This window comes from Haemaphysalis longicornis, unplaced genomic scaffold, assembly GCF_048455015.1.
Source record: "Haemaphysalis longicornis isolate Haplotype H1 unplaced genomic scaffold, Haemaphysalis longicornis Haplotype H1 scaffold_14, whole genome shotgun sequence".
Taxonomy (NCBI): domain Eukaryota; kingdom Metazoa; phylum Arthropoda; class Arachnida; order Ixodida; family Ixodidae; genus Haemaphysalis; species Haemaphysalis longicornis.
Window position 1 is genome coordinate 41,741,211 of NW_027526245.1, and position 17,904 is coordinate 41,759,114.

The window sequence follows — 17,904 nt, forward strand, 5'->3', positions numbered from 1 at the left end:
CCATTCTTAACGGCGTGTCAATTCATGTGAAGAATGAACACAAGATTTACGTATTTTATTCGATGAAAAGCTTACATTCATTCCTCATATCAAACAGCTCAGATGCAAATGCTTAAAAAAATGAACATTCTTAAGGTCCTCTCACACGAATCTTATGGGGCCGACAAACAACTCCTGCTGCGCCTTTACACAGCCCTGGTGGGGTCTCGGCTCGACTACGGCAGTGTCGTGTATGGGTCGGCTACAAAAACAGCACTGAAAATGTTCGACCCAGTGCTGCATCTTGGCCTTCGCCTGTCATACCGAAATTTCCGCACTAGCCCTGTCAAGGGTCTGTATGTCGAGTGTGACAAACGGTCCCTTGGGCCGCAGCGGGAGTGTGCTGACTTGCTGTATGCATCCAAGAATGTGCTCTCACCAATAATCCTTTTAATCCTATTATGAACGATACCTTAAACCTACAACTCTTTTAAACAGGCCATCTATTTCCTCACCCTTCTGTCTGAGAGTGATAGAGAAGGCTTCTGGACTGAAGGTGCCCCTTTGACACACGCATAAGACACCCATCCATTCTTTCATTCTACCATGGCATGCTCGTCCTTATCATTCGACCTGTTATTCACGCAAGTAGAAAAAATAGGGTACCCGGGAGTGCGATTCTGCAGCGCTTCCTGTTCCTTCAGGGCAAGTACAGGTGCGCAGAATCCTTCAGCGACGCATCAAAAACTGCTTCTACTGTCTCTAGTGCAGGGCACGGACCAAGTTTTAGCGTTAGCAGTACAATAAATTATCATGACAGTATTTACACGGCAGAAGCGTATGGCATTTAACTCGTTTCAAATCACATCATCAAGCATAAAATTCTCACGTCCATCATGTACGCAGATTCCCTAAGCGTTGTGGAGGTACTGTCTTCAGAAAGTTCGTCAAAAACTATGCGATCAATGTCCTTTTCAAGGTTCCAATGACAGCATATGCCACAAATCGTCAAATGACTATATGCTGGGTACCAGGGCGCCGTGGAATCCATGGCAATAAGACCTCTGAACGAAAGAAAACCAAACAGCAGAAAACTTACTTTCAACTTCGATGAAATGCACCAAGCAGTGCTCGTCGGCGAATTCAACTTGAACTTTATATCCTTTCTGAGAAAATATCAATGAGGTAGACTGCTGTTCTCGGAGAAAGTTCAGCTCTGGAACATTTAAAATAATTGTTTCACATGTCTGGATTAATATTCATAAAATAATGTGTCCAGTAATGTGCCAAAATAGCGCGCACAAAACGGTTTTGCACAATGCCATGAACGCTTCATGTTCTTTAAAATACAACATTCAACAGAAATGCCCAATTATGCGTGCTGCGAGATGTATGCCCATTATTGAATGTCACACCTCAATATAAGTATTTGGCCAGTCTTGTGTTGACTGACCAACTACATAAGAACAGCAAACCGTCTGGAAAACAGAGGAGGAGGGGACGGAGTAAACGTGATGTGCACCAAAACTTAGCTATATTTGGACCCATGGCGATGGGCGTTCGTCTCACTCCAGATGCCTCTGGGCGGTCACTGCGCACTTTTTCAACCAGCTCACCAAGCAAGAACAAGTTTGGAGTGGAAACAACAATTCCTAGGGCGGCCAGATAACGTTGCTAGCGCTGGGGCGAATTTAAGCTGGTGGCACCTCTCGGGGAAGGAGAAACTGCGCGCCCGCAAAGATAGGCATTTCTGCGTGCAGTCCCGGAATGGATTGTGGCCGCTGTTGAGGATATTAACGATTAAAAGAGACAGTGCTACATGGGTACGGGGGTACGGGCTTAGCTCGCGCCTTGTGCTGGCCGCAGTTGGGTCCTAATGACCGCAGTGAATGGGCGACCAGCTGTGTGGCTCCCTTTTTGTGTCGCATCAGCGACATTATGGTGATTGACATTTTGGTGATAACTTGGAGATTGAGATCCGCGTACTCTGGTGGAACTAAGTCTGCCACAAGACTCCCAGGAGAGTGATCCTCTTCTTTGGGGACATCATAATGTCGTAAGCATGCTAGAATTCAACCGTGTAGCAAGCCAGAAGAATTGCCCGGAGCATCTGTCCGTTAACAGTCGCAGTGAAACCTTTTGTGACTTCACTTTTGTGAGTAAAGCGCGGTGAAATAGCGACTGCCGGAGATGTACAATATAGACCTAATGTTGCCAAACGGACGGTTTTTCACCCTTGAGAGTGATGCTGCTGATGTCGGCTGCCTCCAAATTTAATGAACTATTTGCTATGTACGGGTGCGCGAAACGCCATTTTCCAGACCCTGGACGAGACGTCGCTCGAGATGGTTTTACCCTGGATTCGCAAGAACATTGTGTCCTGCTTCCTGTATCTGCGCATCCTTAGTTGTGTCGGCGGTACACACAGTACACGTACACATCAGTCCACACACTACTGGTGGCCACATTAAACTTAACACCACGCTAGCTAATTGTGCTTGTTGGTGTCTTCACCGGGAATAGAAATTAACGTGTCCAAAACAGCTCGCCTTAGCATATCTCGTGGAAAGGAGATCCAATATGTTAAGTACAATTTTGTGGGGACAGTCATTGCAAGAATCGACGGTGTTAAGTACCTGGATGTCACAACGAAGTTTACGTGCGATACCCTTATAAACAGCCGCATATCGTCAGCTACAGTTCCTGCGCTAAACACTTGCACTGGTGCCTCCTTATGTAAAAGTCTGCGCTTATAAATTCCTCCTAAGGCCCATCCTCGAGTACGCCAGCAGTGTTTGGAACACCGACCAAGAATTCCTTCCCCACAAATTAGAATATAACAGAAGGTCCTTCGCTGTATCTATTCGAAGAACTCCAGGTACGACAGTGTCACTGAGCTGCGCAGGTAGACGTGGATACCATCCGTTGCAGCCCGTTGCCTTGTCCATTCTGTGAAGTTTTGTGTTTCGTGTTCGGGACAATTATATCACAATTAATTGTTGAAACATAGAAAAAGACAACTATATTAATCCGCTTGTTCCCGTTAGCAGTTGAACCGCCGAATAAACTGCCAGAGGAATGTGTTAATCTACGTCTGCAGATGCGTTTGTGCAATATGTTGACAGGCTGCTTTACAAAAAACTAAAATTTCCATGTGTACTTGTTTGTGAGCGCTTCCTTACATACCGATGATTGCACCACTACCTCTTTTTTGGGAATAAGCGCGAAAAACGACGCCACGTTAAAAAGAACACAGTACGGCGCGCTAGTCTGTGTTAGCGCGCCATACTGTGTTCTTTCTACGTGTTGTAGGTTTTGCGATTATTCCCAAATTGTATCACCAACTCGCTCAACTTTCAATTGTGTTAAACCATCACCTCATACCACGATGATGCTTTATGACCCGGCCATTGCGACGTGTGACAGCTTTATTGGTTCAGTTTTATATTCACTTGCACGGAGTGATGGTGTTTCTAACTGTGTTAGTAATGTTCGGTTTGTACGCGCGTGTGCTTATTGCGTCCGCCTTTGCGCGGGAAAAAAGAGTTATTGTATCAAAAAAATAAAAATGGCAGTTCACATCTACAATCAGGTCCTGAGATGTACGGCGCGGCAGCGTTACTGAAACACCCAGGGGCATTTTGGGATGGAATGGCTGCATTTACGATCTGTGCTTCTTAAGCACTTAAGTTCGACTAAGAGAGAAGGACTAGCATCAAGGTTGTTAAGCTCCGTGCCCGCGAGACAGAGGCCTCTGTGGGGTTCTGTGCCTTAAGACGTGAGCGTGCAAGTTGCGGCTGCCGGTTGCTGGCAAGAGTGAGCGAGAAGAGGACGGTGTTTCAAAGTGTTTGTGCTTTAACGTCTATAAATACTGAAGGTTTGTGCTTTTTTGGGAAGAGATAGGTAGACAGCGAAAATATCTTTGTTGAGGAAGACATTCCGGCGTAAGGAAGAGGGGGTAAATAGATATTAGAGGGCTCAAAGCTGCAACTTGAAGTCTAGGACCCCAAATGAAGTATCTCCGTTCCTTGCCCCCACAATCAGCTCACGTTGACTTAGAACCATATTGCTCGCGAAAAAAGAGGCTGTCTCTTTTTTTTCTGGCAATATGATTTTAAGTAAACATCAACTGGAACAACTTTCAGCCTTAACAGGTCGTGTTCGTGTTCAGGTAACGAGTTCATCAAAGCTGTGTGCCATGTCTTGGTAGAAGTGAAATATGTAACGTTTCAGTTGTTCTCCCCTGAACATACCTTTGTACATGGCCTGGTTGGGTTGAAGATGGTGAATGTATCCTCAAATTTAGCATAGTTCTAAGTTAATGTCCAATGTTCCCCGCGAACATCTTCGCCCACATAGATTTGTATATGCTTGTGTTAGTTTATCCTAAACAGGGTTTGCGATTTTTATGCATTTAGACCAAGTTGTGGCACGGGGAAGCACTGTGTTCCTAGGCGTAGTATGTCAAGACACCGTTCATTAACGCATTTAGGCTAAGTGAGTGGGGCAGTCGTGGACGCAAGGGCACGGCATGTGAGTTCGCGTGCCTCTTGGGCGTTTGTTCCTTTTTTCCCGACCATTGCATCCGGCTGTACAGCTAACGTTGGTCCCTTTCTTCATTGTAGATGGGGGTATTCTACCAAAACGTTGACGCATTCTACCTCCACACAAGAGTTTAATGCTCTTTGCGAGTTGGTAACGGTGTTTACGCTTCTGTTTTAAACCACCGCTACACGGTTTACCAAAAGAATGGCTCCAAATTCCGCTTCTTTGTTCCTTTATGTAGGAGAGTCCTTCAGTAACAAAGATTGCCAGAGTGGTCAACTACAATTGCTGCCTGCTACTTTCATAGATTCCGCAGTCGGTGTCTACGGTGCTCATTATATTGGCACTTTCCTACCTAATGCTGCTATATCGCCTCTCTTTGAGTAGGTTTGGATCCATGTTTTTGGTGCGCAGTTTATAGCGGAGTCGCTGGATCGGAGGCATGTCGATCATGGCATGCAGTGGATTTTTCTCGGGGGGGCGATTCCAAGCGGCACCCTTGGTGCTAGGAAAAAGGTTTGTTTGTTCTGTTCAAAGCAATTTTAAGACACAATTTGAGGACCTATTCCTCCTTACTACTATGAACAGCCAACTTATCTCCACTGCAGGAGGAAGATCACTACCACTGACCTCCACAGGGTAGAGTCCTGCACTGCCCGAGTCAATTCTTTGCTTCCGAATTTTCTTATTTCGTCTCTCTATCAAATTAATTCTCTTCCTCTTCTACCAGTCCCATCTCTGGATATCTATTCTATAACCCTGGTGGCGCACAGGTTGTCAGTTCGTCTCATAATAAAGAATACAAGAACGAGGGCTCCTTTATTCGCGGTCTTTATGATGCAAGCCGTTCGTTTAGAGGAAAGGCTAGAATTGAAGAAGCGTCGGCCAGAATAGATGTGTGCATGGCCACGAAAACACCAGAAAGTCGCTGCCGCCGTCATTACCACCCCAAGTTCCAGCTCGTCAAATAACGACGAATCGCTCCCGGATGAACAGTAACTTGCCCGCCTGGAACTCCGGCGTGAGCCCATATCACTTCTTCAAAGTACGGTTTCAGAGGAACATTTTCGATCGCTTCTGTCATTTTTAAGCACGTGCACATTAGTGGTTACCGGTTTATGTGTGCACAGGTTTGTAGTGAATGGTGGGAGGGGGGAGGCGGCGCGCACACGCAGCTACAGGTTTCATGCCCCTACTGATGGATGTCATGCACGTTGTGCTGGCACGACGTTTAAACGAGCACATCAAACGGTCCAATGCGACCTGTCCGGTGTCCTTAGTTGTAAAGCGGATTGGCGTGGTGAGTTACAGAAACAGTAAGATACGAAGAGGGAGGGACACAGGCAGCTCCATGTGTGTCCGCAAGAACAAAGCTTGGGTCCCTCGAAGGTACATTAAACAAATCTGCGAGGAAGTATGCTCCATCACCAATTGCAAACATTGTTTCGCGCACTCCGTGGACTGCTTCCAGCTTCGCAGGTCATTCTTCTTCGAAGAGTTTAACGGCACTTTTTTCTATCCTGTTTTCATGTTCCCTTTTCTTTCCTCACATCCCCTATTTCCCGCTGAATAGCATGTGGGTGTCAACATTTTGGCGAACCGGGACTCTACATGGGTAGGCCCCAAACGACTGACCCAATTTCCAATCCCCAGCCCCTCCTCCTCCGGATGCGAGGCCGCGCTTTCAAACAAAGCCTTGCACGACCAGCGCGGACTGATCAGACGGATCACAGCGGCAATCGGGGCCCTGGACCAAGGGCCCCACCCTCTCACAGCTGAATATTCTGCGCTGATCATAAAGTTTTCTACTATTACTACTCCCGAATTCCTCATCCAAAAAGAGGTTAAATCTGGGATAAGTCTCTCCGAAGTGTTTGAAGACAGAAATGTTTGGTATCAGGTGCATTATTATATCGGGTTCATTAGCGGCACAATATTCATAACTGAAAAACTTTTTTTTAGTTTTATTTATAAAATCTAAAACAACTGGTACTGTAAGTAAAACACACCGCAACACAAAATATTATTTTGTTCAGAAAAACACCTACTTTCCATAAAGACAGCGATAAAAGCGCCCTAATGTTGTTTCGTTAAGTTCAATAGGACATATTATCGTAGACAATCAAAGAATGTTTAAACTTTGCAATATTTTTTTCATTCAGAGAATATTCCGCTAGATGATACACGAATATCATGTTCAGAAGGTATTGGTCTTGGTTAATGAAGGGAAAAATAATTGAAAACACTAATCTTTAGGGTATTGCGGTGGATTTATTGGAACAATGGTATTTGCGTAACTGGTTTCCTTACCTTGAGTAGTCACGGATATGAAAACAGCGTCATGGCTATCTTTTTCGACTGTCATTACAACAGGTATAATCCTGAAATAAAACAGACTTGTAAGTACTTCTGAAAGTAATGTCCTTCTATTGAAGTCCATAGAACAGGATACGTTCCTCATAAGCTTGATGTCATTTAAAGGAGTGTACTGCCAGATTGGGCATCAGCTGTGATGATGTTTTTGCCCAATCCGATAACCTGCCAAGCCACACTTGTGTCAACGCGGTTTGAATTTTGAGCCAAATTATTGTACTGCAATCCTTTTTCAAGTTATTATGGCAGCAGGGGAATGGGAAGTCGAGTCACTTGGTGGTGTAATAATGTGGTGAAACAATGCAGCCTAACAAAGACACAGGACGGGCACTGATTATTAACAGAGATGTATCGACAAAAAAATGGCCCCCCTCCCGCAATTGCGCAAAGATACGGGGTAAATATCGTTTTCAGTGCCCCGGAAAAGCTGTCAAAAGTTTGCCCTTTGATGAGCAAAACTCCGAAGAAAAAATCCCAACCCTGTGCAAAAAACCACGCTGTTCGCTACACAGACTGCAGCAAGAGTGTAGTTTATGAAATTCCCCTGAGTTGCAAAAAAGTGTACATTGGGCAGACTGGAGGGTGCTTCAATGAGAGGGCAAAGGAGCACAACTGGACAGTTGCAAGTAAAGATGGTGGCAACCTATCTGAGCACTGCAAAAGATGCAAGTGTAGCCCCCTGCTAGATAGGACAAAGTTTTTATGGAAAGCAAGAGGTAAGCTTGATCCCGAAATTATGGAAGCTCTTTTTATCAGGCAGGCAAGGGATAACTGCGTGAGTACTCCGTTCATATCACTGACAGATAGAGAAGTAGCGTTTTTAGAAACCTGATGCATTTTGTGGTCACAATGCGTTTAGTATTTTAGTTTTGGGTATATAGGCAGCATCTTTTTTCAATAAATTCTAGTTGGAAGTTCGGCACCGTGTTGTGTGTTACGTGTTTTTTCTTCGTCCCTGTTTTAGCGCCGATTAATTTTTTTAGCAAATGCAAACACAATCTAGATGGCCCGGTTGGTTGCTTTGGGCCGTTGTATCATTTCAGTCCAAAGACATCGCTCACAAACGACAAAAATCAGTCCTTGTTGAGGGTTTCGCAATGTCAGTATGGAAATTACTAACGATAACTACTTTTGTGACCGTTTCCTGTCTCACCTACACGAAGTGTTTGGGACAAAGTTTTCATTTTCTGTTTTGGATGTTCCATAGCCGATGTAAACTATGATGATTAGAATTCCACCACTGGTCTTTACACCACACACATCTGCACAGTCGGTGATCTCTTACTTTGAGATTCGGTACTGGAGTTAGTACGGTTCGAAAGCCAAATGTTCCTTTGCATAGAATGCTACACCAGCGACTCTTTACTCAGGGCGCTTTGCTCGTGTGATCGTAGTGTACCCGGTGACTTCTCTGCTGTCATCCGACCATGTTTCAGAAATGCACAGAAGAGTAATACGGAGCACGGGAGCGGCGGCCGGAGCGGGACAAACTTTTAAGGCCCCTAAAATTGCTAAGGTAGCGCCATTGTATGATCTTGCCGCCTTTCGCCCTCACCGGCGCTCCTTCCCTCCTCCGTGTTTTGCTATTTTCTTTTTCTCTGGCCAGCGCCGCCCGCCATTGGCCAACAGAGAAGTCACGTGGCAGCTGCCGCTTTTTGTTTTTCTTCTTCGGCGGCCGCGTCAGCTCGCCGGGTCGGCGCCATGTTTGCCTGCGCTGGTTCAGTGCCGGTTTTATCGTAGGCGCCAGCGAACAGCAAAGTAAGAATTAGATGCTCGTTCCGAAGAAATGTCGCGTCGGTGTGTTGTGCCTTAGCCAGCGCGAATAGGGTCAGGGATGGCAAAAGACTTCGTTATTCCGTCCGGGAAACGCGACGCAGAAAGGAGAAGTTTGGTTGAATAGATTTGAATGGGTATACCTCAAGCCGACGCTTCCATCACTCTTTTTCAAGGTAAGTTTCTGAATGCTTGTTCTCGGCTTTTAAATTCTGCGCACGCTTGAGCGGTCTTACGAAGAAATGCGTATTCCCTCCGCCACCGTCGTACACCCTTTGTTTTTAGTAGGCATTGCGCCCAGCAGCGAAATTGTCACGTCGTAAACTTTGCTCTCAGCATAAGAGGTCGTGTATTTGTCATGTGTGCGGTCAACTCCCAGCATAATTATCAGCGCCGTAGCATGTTCAGTCGGTTGTCGTAAGGTTTTCGTGACGCAAGAATTGTTGACCTGCCCCCGCGCTTGTTTTGGCCGAGGGTAGCTTGCATCTGACGATGTAACGAGTGCGTTCGGAGTGCGTGTAAGCTCTTTGTGGCGTGAAGTCATGTTTTGTGTGTAAGCGACACGGGTAGTATTATAATACCGTTGTTATGACATTGGAGTGATTTGCTGCGTAATATGTGCTTGGTCGGTTGCGCGCAAATTGAGGCTGTAAAGAGAAAAAAATGTGGCTAGGTAAAACAAAAACGGTAAAGCACTATAAACTGCGCGGAATTTAGGTAGGATTATGTCGGTAGTAAAAGCGGGCGCAGACTGAACGCCGATTATGATTCACAGCCATGGTAAGAAAGGGGAATGCAAGGACGCCAGCGCAGCACTCGAACGACGGCATTTGCGAATTAAGCCGCGAACCGTGCGCAAGCCCTATGTGGAGTGATTGCACCACCACAGTCACGCGAATGCAAGAAAGCGATTACCGTAACAGAACAGTTCGAAATGTTCACGTTCGATCCTTTCGCGTTCAAGAACTATCTTGAGATGCTACAAGCATGCCGCAGACGTAAGCAGCGCGCTTTGCGTATGCGTGAGCGGCATCCACCCCGCACAAATATCCCTTTGTAGACAAAAATATAAAACAAAGCCACCTCACTTAGTGCGTGTTGGTACAATACGACTCTAGAAATCATGTAAATGCCACCAAACAGCGATTTGGCGCCACAACCAGAGCAAACTGCAAGAAAGACTCCAGAGAGCGGCCCGTAGCGTTGCGAGGGCGTCTGCTATGAAGCAGCCAACAAAAATTGCGGCAGCGCCGCCGAGTTCCAGAGCGCACGGCGCCACGGGTGAAGGCACAGCAAAAGCGGAGAGTAGCGGAGTAGTAATTTTAGGGACCTTAGGCAAAACTGCCTTACAGCGCGATCTAGGCGTAGATGCGCCACAGATAGCGAGAGCGCCTGGGAACATCCGGATGGCCCCTCTCGATGTTCTGACGCTCGCCTATTTGCCGGCTCAAGCGATGCTGCGCTGCTGCCACCCCTGCTCGCCAGGGGCGCTTTCGGAGCTTCATGAAGGCCTGTTTACGCAGAGCCAGCGAAGAAAGTTTCGTCTTCAGCGGGATCCGCTTTCTGCTTCGTCATGAATGCCACCGATTTTACTATGGGTGCCTGTCGTGCTTCGCGATCGGCTTGATTTTGAATCATGTGGCTTGGCTCAAGCTAACGCATAAAAATGAGGACAAAAGAAAAATTTCATGCGCGTACTGGCTGAATTGCTTCGATGGTTCTAATTAGCGCTCAAGAAAATTGAGAAAGTGAGCAGAGTGGAGGCCAGTTGCTTCAAAAGAAATCGGCTTTATTGCATAAGGTTCAATAAACTACAAGAAATGGGAATATAATGAACTTAGCGAGAGCTTTGAGACAATAACTTGCAGTAATGAAAAAATGAATCAAAGGTACTGACAATGAAACAAATAGTTGAAACAGACTTCTTCGGCCTACACAAGAGTTTAATAACGGGTGAAGTTGCCACCCACGTTGTTTACTACTGCAATGCGCCGAGGCAACGACTCATACAAAGTGTGAACATATCCGGGCAACTCTCGAATAGTATCCTATTCCTCTCTTACTGCCTCCCAAAGGTCGTCTGTAGTTGTGGCACGATTTCATAGATAACTTCTACTTTTTAGGTATTCGCAGACATTCTCAATGATATTCATATCAGCGCCTTTAGGTGTCCATTTCAGCAACTGAACAGATTGTTCTTGTAGCAAGGCTTTCACTTTACGCGTAGTGTGGACGGGGCTGCAATCTTGCTGAGCAAAAAATGCTAATATTAAAAGGCCCGTCCAGCACATAGGGGAGCAGATGTTCAAGCAGGTCGCAGTGGCTCTCATCGTTGACGTTCGGTGGCAGACGCACCAGTGGACCGAGGCCTTCTGTGCTGACAGCTTTCCAGACGTTCATACAACAACGACCGCTGCTAAAGACTTGCGTCATAAAGGCCGGCAAGCATTTGATGAGGAAACAAATTATTTAGTGGTACTGAGACCCGGGCCCACGTAGTATTTAAATGAAAAAGATGTTTAACTCAAAAATTTCACTGACAAAGCAATAATAGGGAGAAATAATCACTTTGTGGCTTAACAATTAGCTAAAAATACGCAACGAATTGACCTTCTCTACTATAACTGGCGTGCAATGGAGAGCTTTTTAACAACATCCCTGCCCCTTTATACAAAAGAGTTGGTTTGCGGGGTACCTGCAACTTGTTGGACGCCTTACACGCCGCTGTTGGTCCCATCTCGTAGACAAGATCCATTCGGCAGTGAAGAGGACCTCTGGCCACTCGTCCACAGCACTGCTCATGAGCACGAGCAAAGGCGAAGCATTGTTTCTTTTGCTTTGCCGCTAAGTACGGCTTTTGCGCCGCCAGACATTCGTTTAGACCGGCGTCTTTCAGACGGTTTCGAATTGTGCCCAGACTGGCGTTGAGGTTCACCGCATTACGAATTTCCCTCGCACTCTGAAAAGAATCCTCGAAGGCTGCAGCAACGATGAGGCGGTCATGTTTTACCCCGCCTGCGTTTTTATTCTGTCTATGTGGACGACGTGCCGATACGTTTTAAGTCTTGCAATAGGTCCATTTGCGAGAGACAGGTCCAACTGGGAGGAAACAGTCTTGAGGTGGGCGGATCAAAACGGTTTTAAATTCAATGGACACAAAACTTCCTGCGTCCTCTTTTCAAAACTACGAGGCATGCGGCGAGACCCATTTGTCACTCTGGACGAAAAGCAAATTCAAGTGAAAAAGGAGAAGTTGTTGGGAATGCTGCTGGATGATAAGTTAAGCTTCATACTCCACATCAAAAGAATGAGAGTATAATGCATGAAGACACTTATCATTTTAAAGGTTCTGTCACGGACGTCATACGGGACTGACAGAGCTTCCTTACTGAAAATTTTCAGTAGTCTTGTGAGGTCTAGGCTTGACTATGGCAGTAGTATAAATCAATGAGCTTTACAGGCAGCTCTTAAACTCCTTTACCTAGTGTTCCACCTGGGCCTTCGATTAGCGAAGGGTGCTTTCCGAACAAGCCCCAAAGAAAGACTGTATGTACAATCTGATATGTGGTCATTGGAAGATCAGCATGCCTACACAGCCTTGTTATATGCAGTCAAAACAGCTTCACTCGTAAAGCAACCATCACAAATCTTAATACATGATACATCCGCTGTAAGTCTGTTCCTAAAACCACCCTCTCTTTCGCAACCCTATATAATGTCCGTAAACACTTTAGCATCCGACATAAAAATCTCCTTTAAAGACACAAAACCACCTTACAAACAAGCTTACAAAACCACCTTTATTGATGTGCTTGCACCATGGAAACGGGTGCCGGTTGAATGTTACATGTCTTTTTCTAACCTAGACAAGATGAAAGCTCGCTGTGCTTTAATACACCAATACTTTTTAATCATTCAACACAAATACCAAAGTACAGAATTTTACACAGACGCATCTAATACCAACTCTGCTGTTTGTTGTGCTGTTTGTGGACCCCATTACTCTGTCTATAAAACACTCAATCCTAACACCAGCACATTCACAAGTTCAGCCGATGGTATTTTAATGGCTGTAGAGCACATAATGCACCAAATACACCGTTCAGTCATGTATACAGATTCCTTGAATGTAGTGACAGCCCTGCATTCTGCAAAGCCTCACAAAAAAAACTTTGGTGGATTCCTCTGTCATAGGAATCAGTAAAACACGAAAGTGAAATGTGCAGTGAAATGTTCACCTGAGCATGATTTGCGGGTCGGCGGCTGTCTTGTGGGCGTGCTTGGCGAGCGACATCCTGCCGGCGGGTCGCTTCGGCAAAGGTGTACTGGCGTCATTTCCGTGACAGACATGACGTCAGTGAAGTCTTGGGGTATAGCAGCGTAAAACACGGTCGTGTTAAAATATAAAACCCGAAAACGAACCCCCCTAAGTGTAACATACTCTTTAGTACTTAAGGTTGCTTCCCCGCAAGAAGACCCTGTGTGCAGGGGTGCACCCTTTACAGGCTGCTTGCTTCGTTGTACTGGCGTCACTTCCGTGACGGATATGACGTCAGCGAAATCTTCGTGTATCCGGGAATAAAACACTGTCGTGTTGAAATGCAGCGCTTAACTTAAACATCATCATATCAGCTTACGCTATGGGCCTGGAAATCACACTCTGTTGGGTGCCTGGGCATTGCGGAATAGCTGGAAATGATGCTGCTGACAGGGAAGCAGCTGCTGCAGCTCTTTGGGATGATGTGGGCATTACATCTGCACCGTATTTGGACCTCAAACCACTCATTAAAAGAAAACTTCGCGAAACCTGGCAGAATAATTGGGAGAAGCAAACAGAAAACAAGCTCCATTAAATCAAACGAACAAAATGTAGACATACTCCATGAAAGCTAAACAAATTCGTTGAGGTCGCAGCTTGTCGAATAAGGATTGGGCACCCACATGGCACATACGGACATCTTTTAAATGGTACACCACGTTGAGCTTGTGCTAGACGCGGAGGGGCTCTTTCTGTACACCATGTGTTAATTGAATGTAGAGAGCTCGAACCAGAAAGACGCCGACAATTCGAGCCCTATACAAAAAACACATACCACACATACCTACCACACTTTCTATCAGACAAAGCAATTGTCACGTTCAGAAATTTGTTAGGTTTCCTTGCGGATGGCGATTTTTTAAAGGAATCTGATACAGTATGTAACCACAGCCTGCCCTGAATGATGAAGACAGTGCTGAAGGCTTCCAATGTGATGCTCAGGGGTCTCGCCTTTTTTGCCTTGGCAAAACTAACTCCCCGAGGCACCCTGTTTTTTAATGCCTGACGTAATCGTGGTTCCTGAACTGTTTTATATCCACTTTTCATCACTAACCATTGACCCTATGTCCCCATTTTAGACAAGCACCTCTAACTGAAACACCAGCCCTCCTCTTGGGGCTCTTTGGCCTAGTAGCATTTGCGCCATTAAACCAAACCATCATCATCACCAGACGACAGTAGCAAAACAGGCTGGGGCCACGTGATTTAGAATGCTAAAAAATGTTTACTTTATATCCGGACTGCTCGCGATAGATCGAAGCAAGGTGCGTGGCCGCTCTGATAATTAAATCTAGCTATCCAAAAGGCTCAGGCAATGATCCCCCAGCAGAACAAGATTATGCTGGCTTGTAGAACTTGCTTGACGTTCAAGAGAAGTTGGTTCAATGTTCGTAGCCTCTGCAAGCTGTGAATGCTTTCTCGCCCTAAATTACTCGCCGCGATTCGAATATTATGGCGAGACTTACCGTGCCGTGTGCGGGATGCGGTACGTCCCGCGCTGTTCCTCGCCTGAGATCAAAAGCCTCACTGGTCACTTTCTGTTTGCGATTGTCACAACACAATCATTGTTTACTTCTTTTGACCCAAACTCAATAGTTTGTTAATATTTAAGCTATTTTTTTTTGTCGAAACAATTTTTTTTGGACCGCAGAAGCATTATGTGCTGTTAATTATCACTTGTTTTACATAAAAGCATGCAGTTTAAGGTATCGTCGTGGTTTTGGAGACGGCCGGCCGGGTTTACTGGCTGAATACACGTTTATTCCTGTTGCGACGCCTGTGCCTAGGTGAAGTGCGGGCTGCGAATAGCGTGTCTTTACAGTCCTATTACCCGTAGAGTTGTGAGTGCAAGGCGGTTTACAACGGTGATATTTGCGGCGCTATAGTGTCTTTAGGAAGTGACTCTCAAGGCTCAGTGAAGGTAATGGAGTAAATTGTATTTCCAAAAAACGAGTCGGTTTAGAAATCAAGCATCCTAAATTTGCGTTTTCAAATATTTTCAGCCGGAGTTAAACTGTGTAAATCATATCCTATAACTACCTTTTCTGATACACGTAGTTTTCAAGTAAATGTTTTAAAGCAATGGCGGCATTTTGTGAAAAACGCGCTATTCAAAAGAAACAAAGCAGAGAAAAGTGTTACTCACATGGTCCCTTTTGAAACCTCGGTAGTACGTCCAGATACGCTGCAAAATATTCAAATCAAGTTGGCCAAATTCACGACACAAACGACGAAATTATTTAAAAAACTGAAGATGCAGCGAAGTTTTGCCTTCCAACGAAACAGACTTTTTTTACTCCAGTAGTCGTTTCCAAAAGAGCAAGCGCTTACAAAATTAAACAGTAGCAGTGGTTAATCTCCTGTACTGTACCTTGCTGTACTATAAATTTTGCTTAATGTGAACTGATTAAATCATTGCCACACCAAGCTAAATAACACTAAGTTTTTAATGCATGTCTATTTTAGCCTTATCAAACGAACGTATGCTTAGTTAAAACGAGCGGTTTATTGAAAACACCACTCGCAGAGTGACTTGTTCGACACACACCACTACGACTGCAAGCATTTTAAGGAGTACTCTTTGGTAGGTATGATGTTATGGAGGTGTGCTTACCACCGCTTCTGCGCCACTCGAGAGGTCTGAATAATTGGCTTCTGCACAAGAACTACCAGAGAAGTATTGGAAGCGCTCGATGGTGGGTTAGATGGTGAACACCTCTCAGCCAAAAAAGATGCAGCGAGTCACGGCAGGTTAGAGCTTCGAGAGATGAACCACAGTGACCCGGTGGGTGCCAGTCGCTGTCAATGTTCTCCTCCAGAACAGCGTGAACATCACACCTTTAGGCATTTCATGATAGGGGCAAACACAGTGGGGCCCTGATTAATGGGATGTGTGAAATCGACAGGGGCTTCTTGACCTTTGCCCGTTTGCGTGCGTCTTCTTCACCTTTGCTCAGCGTCTTTAGCACTGATTGTCACTTCAAAATACAAAAACCAACTTGCCTAGCGCTCTACCTTAGTCAGCTATTATTCCTTACCAGCCTTCAATGAAGTTTGAGCCACTGGTGACAGGGAAATCGCAGTTGAGGAGCGCATGATTGTGGGAAGGTCAGTAAGTGGCTGCCGAAATATCGCTTAGTTTAACTACTACCGTGGACTGCAAAATGTTCCGAAGAAATTTCTTAGGCCTACTAATTTACGTGGATAGGTCAGGGGTGGGCTGAGAACGTTCACCGCCTTGATGCGTGTGAGTAACCGACTGATTCCCTGCACGGAGATGTGTTGGCCGAAACACATAATCACGGAAGCCCTGAACACGCAATTATAGACCTTGACAACCAGCCCACTTCGTTGTAGATTTGAGTAGTTCCCGCAGTTTATGGTCGTGATTTTTTCTGGGATCTGCCTGGCATCAGACGTGTGTTATTGCAAGTTTTTTATCTTGCAATAACACACGTCTGATGCCAGGCGGACCCCGAGTTAGTTCCGCGATAAAAAATGTTTACGGCGCTGTTATTTGCAACGCAGCGATCCGAATGAATCAAAGTGTCTTCTAGATGTTTTCCCAAAGATTCAGTACCTGTATTCGTATTGGTGCTCAGGAACGAAAAACTTTTTCTAGCTAGTGAACGAGACTCATGCGGGCGATGAGAGTCCGTATGAAGTGCGTCAAAAGAAGCGGAGAGCTGGCGTATCCGGGTCCATCACGTTAAAAGTGGCGGAGCGGCGTTTCTCCGTCTTCCCACTTTGGTGTGATTACATCGCACCAATAACTGTATTCTGGAGATAGTTTTAAAAGACAAGAGATCTTGGTAGGCAACTTGGCCATGAAAATTCTGGCCCGCCTTTTTGTCACCTGATTTAGCTTGCCAGCCAAAGTGAAATGATGCTTTCGTAAGAAGTATACGTATGCAGCAGCATTCCAAACTAATAAAACGGCTCCCACGGCGCGTACACATTCACATTATTGAGCGCAAGAGACATTTCGGGTACAGATGAGTCAAATGATGCCCACGTATATATCCTGGGGTCGCAGTGGTAATTCAACAAGAATATACGTTATATTGGTCTTTGCAATGACACATTGATAACGTTAGGATAAACTTGACAAAAACAGACTATTTTGCCAGGTGTTCGAAAGGCTTCTTGTTCAGTACTTTCCAAATGGGAAGTACGACTTTTACGTTGCGGTATAATGTCTTACCTTGACTGGTCGTCATCAATAACAAGGGTTCTTTTGGCAGATATTGGAGACTCCTCATGACTGGTATAATTAGTGTAAATACAAACACTGTCTTTGAAAAATTCTTCGAAGCCAAAAAGTTTACGACCCGATACGCGAACAAGGTACCACGTCGAGGGATCTTTCACGTCCTGAAATATAGAACCAATGACGTTTGCATCTGTTTACTTCATGCCAAGAAAGCTGTGTTTCATAAGTGAACCTGCACAGTTAGAATTTACTTAAAAGAACAGTATTTCTGCACTGCAATCTACTGTTAAACATTACTTCTTATTCTCCTATTTCTTGCTAAAACACAGCGTCGCAGAAATCGTCGTGCTACGTTGACAGAAGCTCTTACGGGCATAATAACCCGTGCATGCCGCAAAATTTATATTAGAGATGTCTGTGACTTCTAAGCACTCGAAGCAACAGGTGAATCGAAGATACTGCACCAGTATCGCAATTGTTCACAATGTAAGCACACCCAGAGACGCGAGAAGCGACGAACACCTTGAGTATTCATGGCGACGGTATGGGCGACACCGCGGACCGCGACCCCAAACATAACCTGTAGCCAACCGCGGTGATATGTTTATAGGTTGAGGCTAAGAAACCATGAACGGTCACAGTCGGAGGCAGGGAGCTCCAGGATCTCTCTCGGCATCGCAGCAAAATGACGGAAGGAAGTATC